The 17,506-nt window shown below is 34.9% G+C and overlaps 1 non-coding gene across 1 annotated transcript; it reads left to right on the plus strand.

Moving 5' to 3' along the window:
* The first annotated feature begins 10,649 nt into the window (after positions 1-10,649).
* Positions 10,650-12,292, plus strand: LOC114323812 (putative acetyltransferase At3g50280). Its single transcript, XR_014342789.1, has one exon. It is a non-coding gene; the product is annotated as a putative acetyltransferase At3g50280 (transcript).
* The last annotated feature ends 5,214 nt before the right edge of the window (positions 12,293-17,506 follow it).

Genomic DNA, 17,506 nt, shown 5'->3' on the forward strand with positions numbered 1-17,506 from the left:
ATTCCAGCTTTGGCAAGAATCTCGGAAGCATATTTAAGCTGAGACAAAAATAACCCAGTGACAGTATGATGGACGACAATACCAAGAAAATAAGAGAGATTCCCCAGCTCCTTCATAAAAAAGGCAGAGGGCATATGCTTAATGAGAGAAGCAATAAGAGTGATATCATTCCCAGTGATGAGAATGTCATCAACATATACAAGCAAAAGAATAATGGAAGAACCACGATGAAAAATAAAAAGAGAAGAGTCACATTTACTGTTGGTGAAACCATAAGAAGCTAAGAAGGAAGAAAAAGTAGAGTACCAGGCTTGAGGAGCCTGTTTGAGACCATACAAAGCTTTGTGTAATAGACAAACATGAGAAGGGTAAGCGGAATCCTCAAAGCCTGGAGGTTGAGTCATGAAAACTTCTTCTTCTAAGATGCCATGCAAAAAAGCATTGGACATATCTAACTATTTAATAGGCCAAGAAAAATGAAGAGCGAGGCTAAGAACTACTCGAATTGTGTTTGTTTGGCCACGGGGCTAAAAGTTTCATGATAATCGATGCCTTCGGATTGAAAATAGCCTTTGGATTGAAGATAGCCTTTAGCCACAAGCCTGGCCTTATGCCAAACGATAGATCCATCAAAAATTTTCTTGAGTTTGAAGATCCATTTACAGCCAATAGGATGTTTACCAGAGAGAAGAGAAACCAATGTCCAAGTCTTTTGGTGCTGAAGAGCATGAAATTCCTCAGTCATAGCAGCAGCCCAAGCAGGAGTTTTAATAGCATCAGAGAAAGCATGAGGTTCAATTAAAGCAAGGTCACTAGCAGTAAAGACCAGCAAAGATTGATGAGAAAGTTGCTTCTTGGATCTAGTGATCATAGGATGCTTATTGACTATAGATGAAGGTGGAACGGGAAGTGGATATGAACTAAGATCAATAGTGAGAGAATCAATTGGAACTAGAGAAGAATTGGAAACATTGAGATGATGCGAATTGGAAACAGAATATTGAGAAGAAGAAGATGAGGGGGACATTTGAGGAGAAACAGAGGAAAGAGAAGAAGCTATAGATAGAAGATGAGAATGGGCAGTAGGCTAGAAGAAATGTTGAAGATAAGAAAGAGATGGGGAGGAATAGACGAAATAGGGTGAGCAACCAATGGAAACAAGGACTCATCAAAAACAACATGATGAGAGAGATATACTTTACCTGAGATAGGATCTAAGCACCGAAAACCTTTAACAGAAGGATGATAACCAATGAAAACACAAGGAATAGACCTAGGAGCAAGTTTATGGGAAGTATAGGGCCTGAGCCAAGGAAAACATCGACAACTAAAGCTTTTAAAGAAGGCAAAATCTGGTGGCTTATGATATAATTTTTCAAAAGGAGTTTGTTGACACAAAAAAAAACTAGGTAACCTATTAATAAGGAACACAGAAGTAGCAAGAGTGTCAAACCAGAAAGAGAGAGGCAAGCCAGATTGATGAAGCAACGCAATGGTAGTGGTGATAATATGACGATACTTCCTTTCATCCACTCCATTTTGGGGAGGAGTGTGAGGACAAGACACCTGATGCAAGATGCCATGAGATTTAAGATATTGCTCAAACTGATTTCCTGTATATTCACTGCCATCATCTGTGCGAAACACTTTCAGGGTTGCGGAAAATTGATTTTTAACAAAACTTTTAAATTCTTTGAAACATGAGAAGACTTCACTTTTATAGGAAAGAGGATATACCCAAGAAAATTTACTAAAGTCATCCACAAACAACAAATAGTATTTGAAACCAGAAGTAGAAGAAGAAAAGGGACCCCAAATATCACTATGGATGAGGGATTATGGTACATTAACAGTGGAATTGGACAATGTAAATGAAAGTCTGTGACTCTTTACTACAGCGCAGTGAGTATAGGCATGGTTATTACATTTACTAGAAACAAGTAAGTGAAAATTATTCAAAACCAAGTTCAGTTTGTGTGAAGAGGAATGCCTGAGCCTTTGGTGTCAAGTAGTAGAGGACACAGGGGCAGCAAGAAAGACATGCCTAGATAGAGTGGAAGGTAACTGAAAAAGGCCCTGACTGTAAAGACCTTTTTACAGAGGAATCTTTGAATGCTTGTCCTGAATAACAAAAGAAGTATCATCAAATGTGATAGAGCAATTGTTATCAGTAGTCAGTTGATAAGCAGACAAAAGATTAGAAGAGATAGATGGAACATGAAGCCTTTGAGTAGAGTAATGAGGCAAGTTCCTCCATAGCTATAGCCTTAGATCTAGCTCGAACAGTGGTCTCAAGAGCATTGAACTCAACATGAAGTACATTTAAGGTGATAAGAACTAGATCTTCGTCATCAATAGGAGATCCGGCAAGAGATAGCTGATCTGAAATGTTCTTGATCTGCTGCAGATATTCACCCATCGAAGAAGATTTCTTCGAGCTATTGTTGAGTTTGTTCTTTAACTGGTGAATGTGTGTGTGTGTGTGTGTGTGTGTGTGTGTGTGTGAGAGAGAGAGAGAGAGAGGTGAATCTCTTAGCAAGAAGAGACCAAACTTCATTGCAAGCCACACATTGAAACACAAATGTGAAAACCGCAGGTGTTAAAGTTGCAGTAATGTAACTGAGGAGATGTGAATCGATCAATTTCCATGTCAAGAATTCTAGATTCGTCACAGTGTTGCCAGAAGAGTTAATCACAGTTAAAGATGGACAGACAGATGATCCATCAACATAGCTCAAGAGATTTGTTGCTCTTAATATGTTTTGGAATTGGTTTTTCCAAACAGTGTAATTTGTGGTTTCCAACTTGACTGTAACAAAGAAGTTCAAGTTAGAAATCAGAAGAGTAAGATTCGGGGGAAAAGATGAAGATAAACACTCCATGGTAGCCATTGAAGAACCTTCACAAGATCTATTGTAGTGACCCTAATTTTCTTAAGTCATTTATTTATTATCATGATTATTATTATCTTATTTTATTTTTGGCTTTATTAATTATGTGGTCACATGAGAATTTAATGTGATATTTAATAAATTTAATGTGGTGATTAATTAATTTAATGTGTTATTTAATTATATATAATTAATCCAAAGATTTATATATTTATATTTATTATATAAAAAAAAGGTGTTATATATATATATATATATTATCTTATATTTATATTTATTGTAATTATGTTGTATTATATAATAAAATGTATTATAATAATTTATTGGGTTATTATATATTGAGATTTAGGTTTATAATCAAGGTTCTGAAAAGCGGTTGTGGTCGCCGTAACGGTGGCGGTGGCGCGGTTGCAGTTGCGGGGTGTAAAGGCCATAGCGTAACAGTTGCGGTAACCGGAACCGTGAATTTTTTTATTTTTCGCACAATTTGAAAAAAACTTACCGATACGCACATTTTTTTTCCATGATCATATTTATTAGGTTTTAAAATAAATATTGATCAATTTTTATAAATTTTTAAGTTTGATCCAATATATTTCATATTTTTAAATCACTATAAACTGAGTTTTTTACATTTTATTTTAATAATTAATGACTTTATATTATACAAAAAATCAATCACTACCTATTATATATAAGATAAACAATGACAAAAGTAAGAGAATAAATAAAAGCCTAAATATATATATATATATATATATATATATATATATTAATCAAGCCAAATAGATAATGACCACACTTATTATTATTATTATTATTATTATTATTATTATTATTATTATTATTATTATTATTATTTTCAAACAATATATAGATAGACACACACAAACAAAATGGTTGAGTGATAGCAGCTGAATAGAATAGCATAGGTCTTACAGCTTTAATAAAACAATAACATTTTCTTCATCTTCCCTCTTCTCTCTCTATCTCTCTTCCCCCATTTTCAACTTCTTTTTTTTTTTTGTGTTTTTTTTTTCGAAAGAAACAATTCGGAACCGTTACGTAACGGTGCGTAACAGGCTGTTACGGCCGTTACGACACCGTTACGACCGCTATAGCAGCCGCTACGGCCAATACACCTGTGAATCTCAATCACACTGTAAAAGCGGCCGTAACGGGTGGCGGTAACTATCACAACCGTTACGTAACGGCGTTACGTAACGGTTGCGGCCGCTTTTTAAAACCTTGTTTATAATATAATATATTTAAGAAGTCAATTAGGTTAGAAGTTAATGCGAAGAAAACAAAGAAAAAAAGAGAAGGGTGGTGTTGCGCAGCTGTGCAAGTCGAGAGAGAGAGAGGAAGAGGGAGAGAGAGTAATCAAAAAGGAGAAAGTGAGTGACGGCGGCAAGGTAGAAAGAAAAAGAACAATGAAGAAAAAGATTAGGGTTTTGTTTTGGTGATTTGATTAGTTCTTCAAATAATTCTTTGATTTTCAAAAAAATATTGTGAGTACAAAATCTACTTCTCTTTATTTATGTTTAATTCATTGTTTTTATTTTTATTTATATTTATTTATTTGATGTTAGTTTGATTTTATATTTGTATAAAGATGATAGATTGATTTTAATTATTTTGATTAGTGATGTATGTAAGGTTTAGGATTTTTAGATGATTGATTGATTTTAATTATTTTGTTTAGTTGTGTATGTAAGGTTTTGAGTTATTAGTTGATTGATGAATTTTAATTATTTTGATTAGTTGTGTATGACATGTTTAAGGTTTTTATATGGATTTATTTTATGGTTGTAATCACACTCATGGTTATATGAAATTAAAATTAATTAGGAACCCATAGATAAATTCCTTATACTTCACCATGACTCCATGGATTATTGTTTTATTTGAGTGTTGGTGAGAAAGAGTGTATAAAAAAAAAATAATAAAAAAAAAGAGTGAGGATTATGAGATTTATTTGAATGCCTTAAGCTTGGCATTGTTATGTTTATTCTCATGAGTGAGATGTTGTGTATATATATATTGTTGCCTCGTTCTCATGAGTAGACGAGTGCTTTAATTTACGCGCGTATGTATATGCTAACCATCCAAGGAGTGTGAGTCAAACTTGGGACGATATCCCCGTGCAAGTTTGGCTTCGGAGCGGTGTTAGGTATACGGGAGGCACATGGGATATATGTGTAGGCCGGAAGTGGAGGGCCGAAGTAGTGGAGTTAAGGTATAAAGAATTTAATTATGAGATGATTGTTATAGTGTGTATTGTATTGATTTGTGCAGATTGAAAAATAGTAAACGACATCGATAAATTATGAAATTTGAGCAGAGGCATGTATACATGATTCTAGACAATTTTTATGTTTTAACTTTTTATTAAAAAGATCGATTAGAACTTATAATCGAATGATCTTGGTTATTGTAATTTTGATTTATTTTGGCAATGCAAATTTTAGAAGTTGTTTTAACCCACGAAATGAGCTCATTTTTATTGGTTTCGTGTAAATTGAAGTAAAACATTATTCTGCACACTTTTCGTGTTTTAAACTTTTCCGAAAAAAATCATCTTAGGGCAGTTTTTGTTCGTTTTCAGTTTCAGATTTTTTTTTCGATTGAATTCCGTCTAGATTTTTCTATTAAGTTTTTCTCTCAACCTGTTCAGTTTCTATTAAATTTGTCCATAATGTCTTTTAGGAAATTTGATTCTGTACAACTTTCGTTCTTTGAGTTTTTGTTAATTCAAATTATTTAAGCATAAAACAGTGCATTTTTATACTTCTTCAATAAGTTACTTATGATTAAATTATACTAACTTTATTTTTTTTGCAGGATTGTGGGTCTTACTAATTTTTCTATGTAGGGCAAGGCTGACCCACCATATTTTTATTTCTATTTTGATTATTTTATAATCAATTTATATTTCGTTGTGTACGGATAAGAAACTAAATGCCATCATATCTTGAGAAATTACCCATTCGTCTCGGTGCGGTTGGAACTACTTGTCTTGTCCTGTAATAAGAATTTAATGTATTTTTATTTGTGTCTGGTAAACACGTGGTGTTGAGTCTTGCACTCATACCAGTATATCTGTATACTGACCCGTTTTGTCTCTTGGCAACTCGAGTGCGTTCTGTTTGAGCGCAGCCAAGCTTCCTTTGCAGGATTAGTTGGGGCTACGTTGGTGACGTGGAATTACTATAGTGTTGGACTTGTTGTTTGGACCTCTTTTGTTTTCTTGAGTTTAGGGTTGATACTAGTTTATGTATTTATTATTTTTTTATGACTTTAGTATTGGGATAATTAGGCATAGTTTGTAACCGTACATTATTTAAGTTATTTTGACTTTGTATTGTTACTTTAATGTTAGAGGTATTGGTTGGCTGGTTTAGTTGGCGTTTAATTTTTTTTTTTTTCACCTTACGATTTGAATAATGGAATATTAATTAGGATTTAGTTCTAATTTAATATTTAATTGTTTGAATTTTAGGGCGTGACATCTATGCTCGTTGGAGCTATAACTCTGATACCATAAAGCAAAACTGAAAAAGATGAAGTATTTCTTTATTAAATGAATAAACTATAGTACAGAGTAGTATATATATCTATTCAAGATATGACATACACTAAAGCTATATCTAACTATAGAACCAATCCTCTAACTAACCCCTAACCATCTGCCAATTGTAACAACTTTATATGAGATATTATATGCTACTCCTCAACCTTATCAGATGATGCACTTGATCTAGAACCATCCTTGATCTGCTGCGCTTGCTCTATTATAGTGTGATTCTCATCAGGAAGTACGAACATTGGTTTTGGAATGATGAATGATGAGCGACAATCTAGATCTGTATTGGTGAGGTTCAAATGATTAAAATAGGTGTATGAATGACTGTAGGGGTGGTGCCAGTGGACGGTAGTTGAGGTAATAACAAAGGTGGCGACGCTGAAAAGAAGAGACAGTAGAGAGAGTAAGAGTTGTAGGATAATAAAGAATTTTAGGATTTTTTTTGCGTTTTGATGCTATTTTTGACTATTTACATGATTTTTTTTCTTGTTAAGCAAATTTTTAATAGATTAGAACTTGACAAAAAATTTGAAGAGGGATTTGTCCTTGATTTTTCTAGTTAAGAGAAATTAATTAGAATTACAATACATACGAATTTATACATAAGCATCTTATATGATTGATTAATTTGGGTTGCTTTAGTCTGTTTTCTAGTTTAATAATCCTGTTTGAATATAATAATTTGGAGATCTCAATAATGGTTGTATTATAATATATATATATATATATATATATATAAATACATTTGTAATATTAATAATTGTTTCAACTAATCCTTGTGGTCAAAATAAGCGACTCTTGTACTATTTTAATTTCATGTGTTACATGTGTGTATATTTATATATATTTTTTTGATTTGTGATTGTTAACACTATAAATCTGCAATTTTTATTATTATTTATTATTTATATAATTGCAGGACACGTGGCATCCTCTTATTCATTTGGAAGTTAAAGGAAGTTATAAAGATAATGGAGAATATGAAGGACAAAGTGGATGAGTGGGAGGACAAAGTGGATGAGTGGAATGACACATGGCAAGACAAGAATGAAGATGGAAGAAATGGGTAGTTACTAAGTAGTTATTGCTGTATTTTTTCTTCTATAAATAGCCATTAATGGCTACATTGTAAAGGATCGAGAATTCATAATCAAAGACACTTGATTTCAATATTTCTTGTTATTTTCCTTATCTTAGGAGTAGTTTAACATAGATTTATATTTCGAAGCATTTATTTTCAGCATTTCCATTTCGAAGCATTTTATGCACTTTCTTTTCGAAGCATAGGAGTAGAGGTAAGTAATTATTACTTTGATTGTTCACTCAATCATCTTTCTCCGTTCCCCATTCTTCTTTTAATTTTTCTTTTCTTTACACTTGGCAATCTTGAAGTCCTCTTCGTTGAGGCAAAAGAACCGTCAACACAATCGCTTGATAATTGGCTTGAATTTAATCTGTAAGGATTTTTCAATCCTTGCTGGCACGCTCGCATTTATGATATTTTCTTTCGTAGGAAAAATAAGCCAACATTTTAGCCAACATTTTTTGGCACGCCCAGTGGGACGTCAAGTGTAATAAATGGAAAATGAATTGGATTTGTCCATTTCAAATAGTCTAGATGAAATTTATTGGCGTAAACAAGAAATTTTGGATCTTCAAGAAGAGATTCATTTTCTTGATGAAATAAATTTTCATCCCTTACAATATTATTTGGTGGAAGAACAAAGACACCATTTAATTGGAGAAATTCATCAACTTGATATGGAAATTCGCCAATGGAATGATGAGTTATCAACTCTCACTACCAAGTCTTTAACTGAGGCCTTAATGGCCGGAATTGGTGAATTTTTTCAGAATTTTTCCATGGTTAAAAATAGCAAAAGCAAAGAGTTGATTTCATCAATGGCTCGGGGGGTTCAAGAATCCGTTTTTAAAGAGCCAAATTATGAAATTAACATAACGAAAGAGCATGTTCTTGAACCAAATTTGGCTAAGAATGATGTTCCATGTATGACTCGGGGGGTCCAAAAACCAAATTTTAGAGAGTCAAGTCATGAAAATAATATATCTATGGGTGATTTTCATAAGCCATTAATGACTAACATGGAAAAACAACCCATTTTGCCAAATAATTATGAAAACCTATTCGGCAAAAGTCATGTTTTTAAAACAAACATGGTCAAGAACAATGAACAAGCCACTGTTCATGAATTCAAAATTTTTGACATTTTTCAAAATGTCAAAAAGTATAAATTTTCATGGTCACACTATACCATGACTTTTGGTGTTCAAAATCCTTTTTGGATTTGTGGTTCACATCAAAATATAATTATGATGATGTGGTTAATAAAATTAACAAATTGTTCTTATGAGTTCGAAGCACTAAGAACAAGGGATGACCATTTAAAATGCATGAACTTGGCTAGAAAAAGCCTTTGCATTTAAATAAATGGTTGAGAATGGCTTATCTTTTCAAATTGATGGCCAGTTGTTTGTATGTACACAATCAAAGCATCGAAGATACATTCGAAGCATCAAGAGTTGTTTCGAAGGTTGATTACTTCACATTCGAAGCTGTATAAAGCTTTGAAGATACATTCGAAACATCAAGAGTTGTTTCGAAGGTTGATTACTTCACCTTCGAAACTGTATAAAACTTTGAAAACTTTCGAAATGTGTACATCTCTTCAAATATATGTAAAATGACAATTAATTAGTTGTCGAATAATGCCTGTTTTTGGCATCATAAGTTGGCTCGAAGAACAACAGTTTTGGTGTCTTCGAAGAATTAATAATTGGTTCGAAGCACAAAATTAATATTTTCATTAATTCTGTGTGAACCAGAACATATAAGTTTTGAATAACCACAATGTTGGCCAAAAACAGTTTCGAAAGCCGTTTTGCCATAAGTTGCTTCGAAAGCCGTTTTGCCATAATTTTGTAAGCTTCGAAGCACTCTATCTTGTATCAACAACAGCTTCGAAGAAATAATAATGGTGGTTGTGAACCTTCGAAGCTTTGCCGAGTATTTTTGAGGATGTAATTCGTCTTTTGTCGGCTCCATCGACCTTCGAAGAATGATTTTGGTCCTTTATATCACTTTCGAAGCTTGTTACTAGTCATAATTCGAGTCATCTAGTCATAATTTCATACTCATTCGAAGCACTTTATTGGTGTTGTTACATCATTCGAAGCACTTTACTGCTTAGGTTAGTCATGTGCTTGGTTCGGCCCTTCAAAAATTCAAGTAAACATCATTTTTAAGGGCCGCGGGGGGTAATGTTAACACCATAAATCTGCAATTTTTATTATTATTTATTATTTATATAATTGCAGGACACGTGGCATCCTCTTATTCATTTGGAAGTTAAAGGAAGTTATAAAGATAATGGAGAATATGAAGGACAAAGTGGATGAGTGGGAGGACAAAGTGGATGAGTGGAATGACACATGGCAAGACAAGAATGAAGATGGAAGAAATTGGTAGTTACTAAGTAGTTATTGCTGTATTTTTTCTTCTATAAATAGCCATTAATGGCTACATTGTAAAGGATCGAGAATTCATAATCAAAGACACTTGATTTCAATATTTCTTGTTATTTTCCTTATCTTAGGAGTAGTTTAACATAGATTTATATTTCGAAGCATTTATTTTCAGCATTTCCATTTCGAAGCATTTTATGCACTTTCTTTTCGAAGCATAGGAGTAGAGGTAAGTAATTATTACTTTGATTGTTCACTCAATCATCTTTCTCCGTTCCCCATTCTTCTTTTAATTTTTCTTTTCTTTACACTTGGCAATCTTGAAGTCCTCTTCGTTGAGGCAAAAGAACCGTCAACACAATCGCTTGATAATTGGCTTGAATTTAATCTGTAAGGATTTTTCAATCCTTGCTGGCACGCTCGCATTTATGATATTTTCTTTCGTAGGAAAAATAAGCCAACATTTTAGCCAACAGTGATCCAATTTATATTTTAACAAAAGATTTAGATTGAGATTAAATTAGAAGAAATCTTTTTTTTTATATTTATTTTAAAAGAAAAAAACAAAATATAAACACATGAGAGGCACGGCATTGGAGGAAAAAAAAAAGTGGGGATTCTCAAACAAAGTAAGATGCACTTGATTGATATCCTCACGTCTGGATTTCAAATTGGCATTACAATATTAAATTAAAGACATGGCAATTAAAAATGAAAAACAAATAAAAAAATTTCTCATGTTTCATCTTACTATAACTATTGACTGGTAGAAGCTGAGCTTGCGCATCAAATGTAGAAGTAATTGCATAGAGAGAAAGAAACATGGAGGAAATTAGGCTCATCTCTACTAGTGTAGTTCAATCTTCAAGTCACCACTGTGAAAGGATTGAGTTGACTCCATGGGATCTCCAAGGTCTCTTAGTTGGCCCTATCCAAAAGGGTCTTCTCTTCCTCAAACCCACACCATCACAACAACAACAACTACTAGCAAACACCATAGTTGATCATCTCAAGATCTCATTCTCTCGCACACTCGACTTCTTCCCTCTCCTCTCTGGCCGGCTTGGCATCATCAAAAACAACGACAACACCTCATCTTTCTTCGTAGATTGTAACAATGCCGGAGCTCATTTCATTCATACAGTTGCTGACAATATCACTATCAATGATATCCTTGATCCCATGTACGTGCCGCATATTGTCAACTCTTTCTTCCCACTAAATGGTGTCCTTAACCACGAAGGCGTTTCCAAACCCTTGATTGCGGTTCAAGTAACTGAGCTCATCGATGGCTTCTTCATCGGTTGTACAATGAATCACGTAATCGGTGATGGTACGTCTTTCTGGCAATTCTTTAATTCTTGGTCAGAAATATCGCGTGGTTCTGACAACATATCGCGACCTCCATTTCTCAACCGTTGGTTTCCAAGTGGTGATATCAATTGCCCTATTCGAATGCCTTTTTGCTCCGATGAACTAGACAATGAATTCATTGTACCAACCACAGTAGAACAAAGGGTTTTTCATTTCACGAAAGAGAAAATTGCAAAACTTAAAGCCAAAGCCAATGCGGAGATGAGCACCACCACTATCTCCTCTCTCCAAGCACTGTTGGCTCATCTTTGGCGATTTGTTGTACGTTGCCAAATTATCAATGACACGAACCAAGAGGTGGGATACAAGATAGTTATAGGTGCAAGGCAAAGATTGAAACCCTCACTACCAGAAGGGTATTTTGGGAATGCAATTCATGTTGAGATTGTAAACACTACCGTGGGCGAGCTGCTCGAGAATGGATTAGGTTGGGCTGCTTTGCAAATAAACAAGGCAGTTGCTTTGCAAACAAATGAGGTAGTCAGGAACTTCTTAAACTGCTGGGTGAAAAACCCTAAACTAGTGACAATGAGAGATTCGGCGAGTGCTACTTTGTACACGAGTAGTTCGCCTCGGTTCAATGTATATGGTAATGATTTAGGTTGGGGAAAACCGGTGGCAGTGAGAAGCGGATTATCAAACAAGGGCGATGGGAAGGTAACGCTTTTTCCTGGGGTGGATGAAGGGAGCATCGACATTGAAGTTTGCCTGTTACCCGAGAAGTTTCTTGCTATGGAGGATGATAAAGAGTTCATGTAGTCTATTAGCATCTGATCAGATGTTCGAGTAAAAATTCAATAAAACAATGATTTTTTTTTTATGCATATGTTGAAGTCAAGCTTCTTTTTTATTTTTATTTTTATTTTTTTTTCCTTTCCATTGTGTGTTTCAGGAATTTTGAAATTTAATTTGCCAAGTATGTGTGCTTTTTTGGGTCTGGTTGATCCAGAAGGTTCAATATTGCTTCGCAATCTAGCTTGTGTCACTTGCCTAGCAATAGTATGTCAATATAAAGTTCAGTAGATTTTTATTTTTTTTTTATTTTTTTTTTTAAGAAAAAAGAGGCAATTAAGGCCTCGTTTGGGAACAAAATTCTTCAGTAATTTTTTGAATTTTTAGCTAAAATATGGTGTAAAAAAAACTAGTATGTTTGAGATGACTTTTTGATTTTTTATGAAAAGATGTGCAAAAAGTAGAGAGAAAGGAGAATTTTTGACTTTTTAATATAGATTATTGACTTTTTAATTTTTTTAGTGACTTTCTTACTAAAAAAGTCACTTGTCAAACGAGGCCTAACTGTCAAAATGTGTTCACAACTTGGGTAAATTAATAATGCCCTGTATTATTCACTATTTTATTTATTTCATTTTTAAACTATTAATTTTGTTTATTTAATTCTTAAATTTTATAATTTCTGTTCATGTGGTCCAATTGAAAATGATTATACAAATCAGTATCGTTGACGCCTACTTCGATGGGCAAAAATATAATTTTATAATTTGGATAAATTAAATCATACAATCATTAGCCCATTAAATTGGTTATTTTGTATTGTTTCCTCAAAGGAAAAGGAAAATGTTTGAGACCCTCATAAATTTTTCATAATTCAACCCACAATAATGTAATCTGACAAGTATCAATTTTTGATTGGTTAAACACTCAATGATTTGAGAACCATCACTCTTACCACATTGATGCATTTGTGGGTACAAAATGTGGGTCTCTAACATTGTTGTTGCTCAAAAATAGTAAAAAAATGAGTATTTTGTTATATGGTTTAAGTTAGAATTTTCAAATAATATTTTATCTATCAAATTGGACTTCAAAGATTATTGATCTGCACTATTAGACTACATGAATAAAAATTAAATAGAACTAAATATACGAGAATGATAGTAGGAAAGAAATAAGAAAAATGGTTATATTTTAAAAAATAAAAATGAAATGAACCCTTATTCAATAATTTATGAGGTTTAGAAGCAAAGAGTGGGCTGGACAATTTTTTATACTCTTTTCGCTTGTTTCCACTTGAGTCCGGATCCTTGGCCGCACAATCTTGCTGTCGTCCCTGTGGCACCCCTAAAATAGTCGTTTTGGAGGAAATTTCAATTTAAAAAATAAAAAAACAGAACAGAAACCAGAGGGGAAGAAGAGAGAGAGCACGGAGGGGGGACCAAAATCAAACCCAGAAACCAAAGCGGAAGAAGAGAGAGAGGACGGAGGGGGGCCAAATTCAAACCCACCCTAACTCTTTACACAAACCCAAATGAAGTTTGTTTTCCTCTCAACCACACAAACAACTAGGGGTGTGCATAATACCGCCGAAACCGCACCGAACCGCACCGTCAAGGCAAATTCATTATTATTTGCCAATCGAACCGCCGGTTTTAGTAAGAAAAATGACAAATTCTAGTGACACTTTTATCAATCTGCCGGTTTCTATTTTTCTTCCAAACCGCACCGACTCGCAGCACTATTAAATCATGTTTTATAAGATTCTAAAAATTCTTTTTTACTTAAGTTTGCTTGTTGTTCTATACCTTATAATATAGTATCACATTACTGCTCGAGGGAAATTCAAGATGTCAGTAATCCAAAATAAAGTTAGATTCCAATTCACTTTTCAATCTTTTTTTTTCTGGTCATGTTGCAAACTTGCATCAGCTCACTTTTTCAATCTAAATATTTTTCAACAGTAAACATTTTCAATATATTGTAAACCCTGAATGATATTAATTTTATGTATTGTATTTGATCATTGTAGCTTCCACAGATGCTTGTAATGACCTGATGGCATAGTCGTTGATATTATCATGTTGTTGCTACACTTGCTGCATTAGAAGAAAGTTTCGCAAGATGCTTAACATCACGGTATCTCTCGTCTTTTTTTTACTCTTTAATTTAAGTTTTGTAATTTGAATTATATTTTTTATAAACCGCCAATCCGCCCGAACAGCCAAGGCAAATCCGTCATTATTTGCCAACCGAACCGCTGTTTTTGATAAGAAAAATGGCAAATTCTAGTGACACTTTTATCAATCCGCCACCCGCCATACGGTTTCTATTTTTCTCTCAAACCGCACTGACCCGCACCGCGTACACCCCTACAAACAACCATCTCCTCTGATTCTCTCTACAAAAGCAAGATTTCTAGGTTTTGTCCAGATTATCTCATTGACTATGATTTTGGGTCTTTTTTGCAGAGAGAGAGGACCGAGGGGGGCCGGATCGAAGCCTCAATGTTGAAGGAAAAAGAGACAAAGAGAAACAGGTGAGCGACGATGGCAGTGGGTGAAAGCTAGCTGCCTTCCTTCTGCTCCCTTCTTCCTTCCTTCTTCTCCCCCTCTGGTTTGCTCGGATCTGCCTTCCTTCTTCTCCTCGCTTCTTCTCTCCTCTTCTTTTCCCTTTTTCCTTCCTTCTTCTCCTCCTCTGGTTTCTATTCTTTTTTTTCTTTTTTTTTTAAATTGAAATTTCCCCCAAAATGACATTGTTTTGGGGGGGGGGGGAACCATAGGGATGGCAGCAGGATTATGCGGCCGAGGATCCGAACTCGTTTGCACCTACTCATTGTTCCCATAAAATCCAATCTTCTAAAACAACAAAATCCCAGCTCAGCCTACAAAGTTAGGGTAATGTTGTGTTATTTTGGTGTTTGTAATTTTAATTAACTCGATATTGACCTTAAATCTTTGACTCTATCTCAAATTGGTCTAATTAATTCTAATTGTTGGCTTTTTTTTTTTCTTTTTCTTTTTTATGATGAATGGACACATGAGTGGCATGTGTTGTGCTTTTAAAAACAAAATTATAAATTTGATTAATTCAATGATTTAATTTCAACCAATACAATGATAATTTTTCGTTAAAAATCCTAACTCTATTATCAGTTGAACCAAATTGGCGCAAAATATAAAATTAAAGGTCAAAATTGAGCCAAATGAAATTATAAAAACTAAAATGATACAAACAATAAAATTCAGGTGCTACTGTTATAATTTATGCAAAAAGTTATAGTATATTTATGTCTTATTACAATAAGAACTCTAAACTTTTAATAAATATTAAATTACTCATTTTATTGAACTTGTATATTTTAATTCTTTTAACTATGAATATACATCACTTCCACTCTTCAGGAGAGGATATTCGGGCTCACATGTCAGCCTCATTTCTTATCTTTTTATCTGATTATGGAGCCTCGACCTTAGTTACTTTAAATATTCTTAAATTGGGATGATTTTGCTTAACGGTGATGCTCTTACACTTGTCTTCTTTATTGATGTATATTTCAATATTATGTACCTTCTTTATTTATTACTTTTTTTTGATAAAAAAAAAACTATAGCTAAATTGGGAATTTTGTAGATAATTTCCTTCTATTTTATTTTATTTTATTTTTTTTTTAGAGAGGATAAGCAATTACACAGAGGAAGACGCCTCAGACATCACCAACGCCATTAAAGAAGGAGGAACCTCCTCCATCCAAATACGTGGCGACTCAAAATCAAAGGCTAACCTACTTAAACAATGAGCCACCGAATTGCCATCTCGACAAACATGCGAAACCGATGAAGAAGGAAACCACACAAGGAGCGCTTGAGCCACCCCCACAAAATGACAATAGCAAGAGAAGTTATCCGCCTTACCTTGGATTGCAGCCACCACATTTTGAGAATCACCTTCCAGATGAATATGGCCCAATCCCAAATCACAAGCCAATTGAAGAGCTTTTATCGCTCCCATTGCTTCCACACAATCAACATCCTCCATATACTGTACCCGCTCAATCATAGACGCAATGACTTCCCCATGACAGTCCCGAATAATAATGCCGACCCCAGCACTGGCCTGGGCCTTCCTAACAGAGCCATCAAAATTCAATTTGAAGACACCCTCGCGTGGCGCAACCCACCGTCGCATCCGAACCTGGGCCGGAGGAGGATGGCCACGGTCTTGAGCTTGAGCATATTCGGAAGCATAATTTACCGCGAAAGAAACAACTTCCTCCACCGTCCTTGATTTATTGCCAAACACAATGGAGTTTCTATTATTCCAAAGGCTCCAACAAATAGCCACAAATAATTGCATGGATTCTGGACCAATTGTGGCCATGAGTTCATATACCCACTCAAAACAATTATGAACAGGATTGGATTTAATAAGCAAAGTTAGAGAGCTCAATCGCCACACTTGCATGGCAAAGCCACAATTGTGAAAACAATGGCCTACCGATTCAATCTCCACTCCACACCTAGGACATAAATCCATATTGACGATATGACGTTGCCGCAAATTGGCCCTTACCGCTAACAACCCAAGGCACATTTTCCATCCAAAAATCTTAAGTTTGGTCGGTAAATTAAGCCGCCAAAAACCTTGCCAGAACTGCTTATGCGACTGCCCATTAGTGGAGGTATCAACGTGGCCATCCACAGAGGCCATATCCATACACAAATGGTATGCCGATCGTACTGAAAATTCACCATTTCGGGAAAAATGCCAGACCAATTTATCCGAGGGTAACGTGGGACAAAGAGGAATGCATCGGATAGCCTCCACATCCATGCTCAAAAAATTTTGCGTAAGCATCTCATCATACCATGCTCCCTTCTCAGGATCAATTAAATCACTAACCCGCGCATCATCCGGAAGATTCGAAGGTGGCATAATTAGTTTAAAAGAGTGAGGCCTTGGAACCCATTTATCGTATCTAACCGAGATGCTTTCACCATTTCCAACTCTCCATCGAAGCCCAGCATTTAATAATGTTCGAGATCCGACTATACTCCTCCAGGTGAAGGATGGGTTACTTCCGACCAACGCATCGAGAAATGAAGTTTGTGGAAAATACCTAGCCTTAAAGACCCGCGCAACCAAAGATTGAGGCCGTTGCAGTAGTCGCCAACACTGTTTGGCCAGCAAAGCTGAATTGAAATGTTGAAGGCACCGAAATCCCATACCACCACATAATTTAGATTTACACAATTGTTTCCAGCTAGTCCAATGAATTTTACGGGTTTCCTCTCTTTGTCCCCACCAAAACTTGCACACCATAGACTCAATTTCGTGGCACACTCCATCTGGGATGCGAAAGCAGGACATAATATAAGTGGGTATGGCTTGAGCAACAGACTTAATGAGGACCTCTCTACCCGCCACCGATAACGATTTT

This window comes from Camellia sinensis, chromosome 10 (assembly GCF_055761805.1).
Source record: "Camellia sinensis isolate YWXY chromosome 10, ASM5576180v1, whole genome shotgun sequence".
NCBI lineage: Eukaryota > Viridiplantae > Streptophyta > Magnoliopsida > Ericales > Theaceae > Camellia > Camellia sinensis.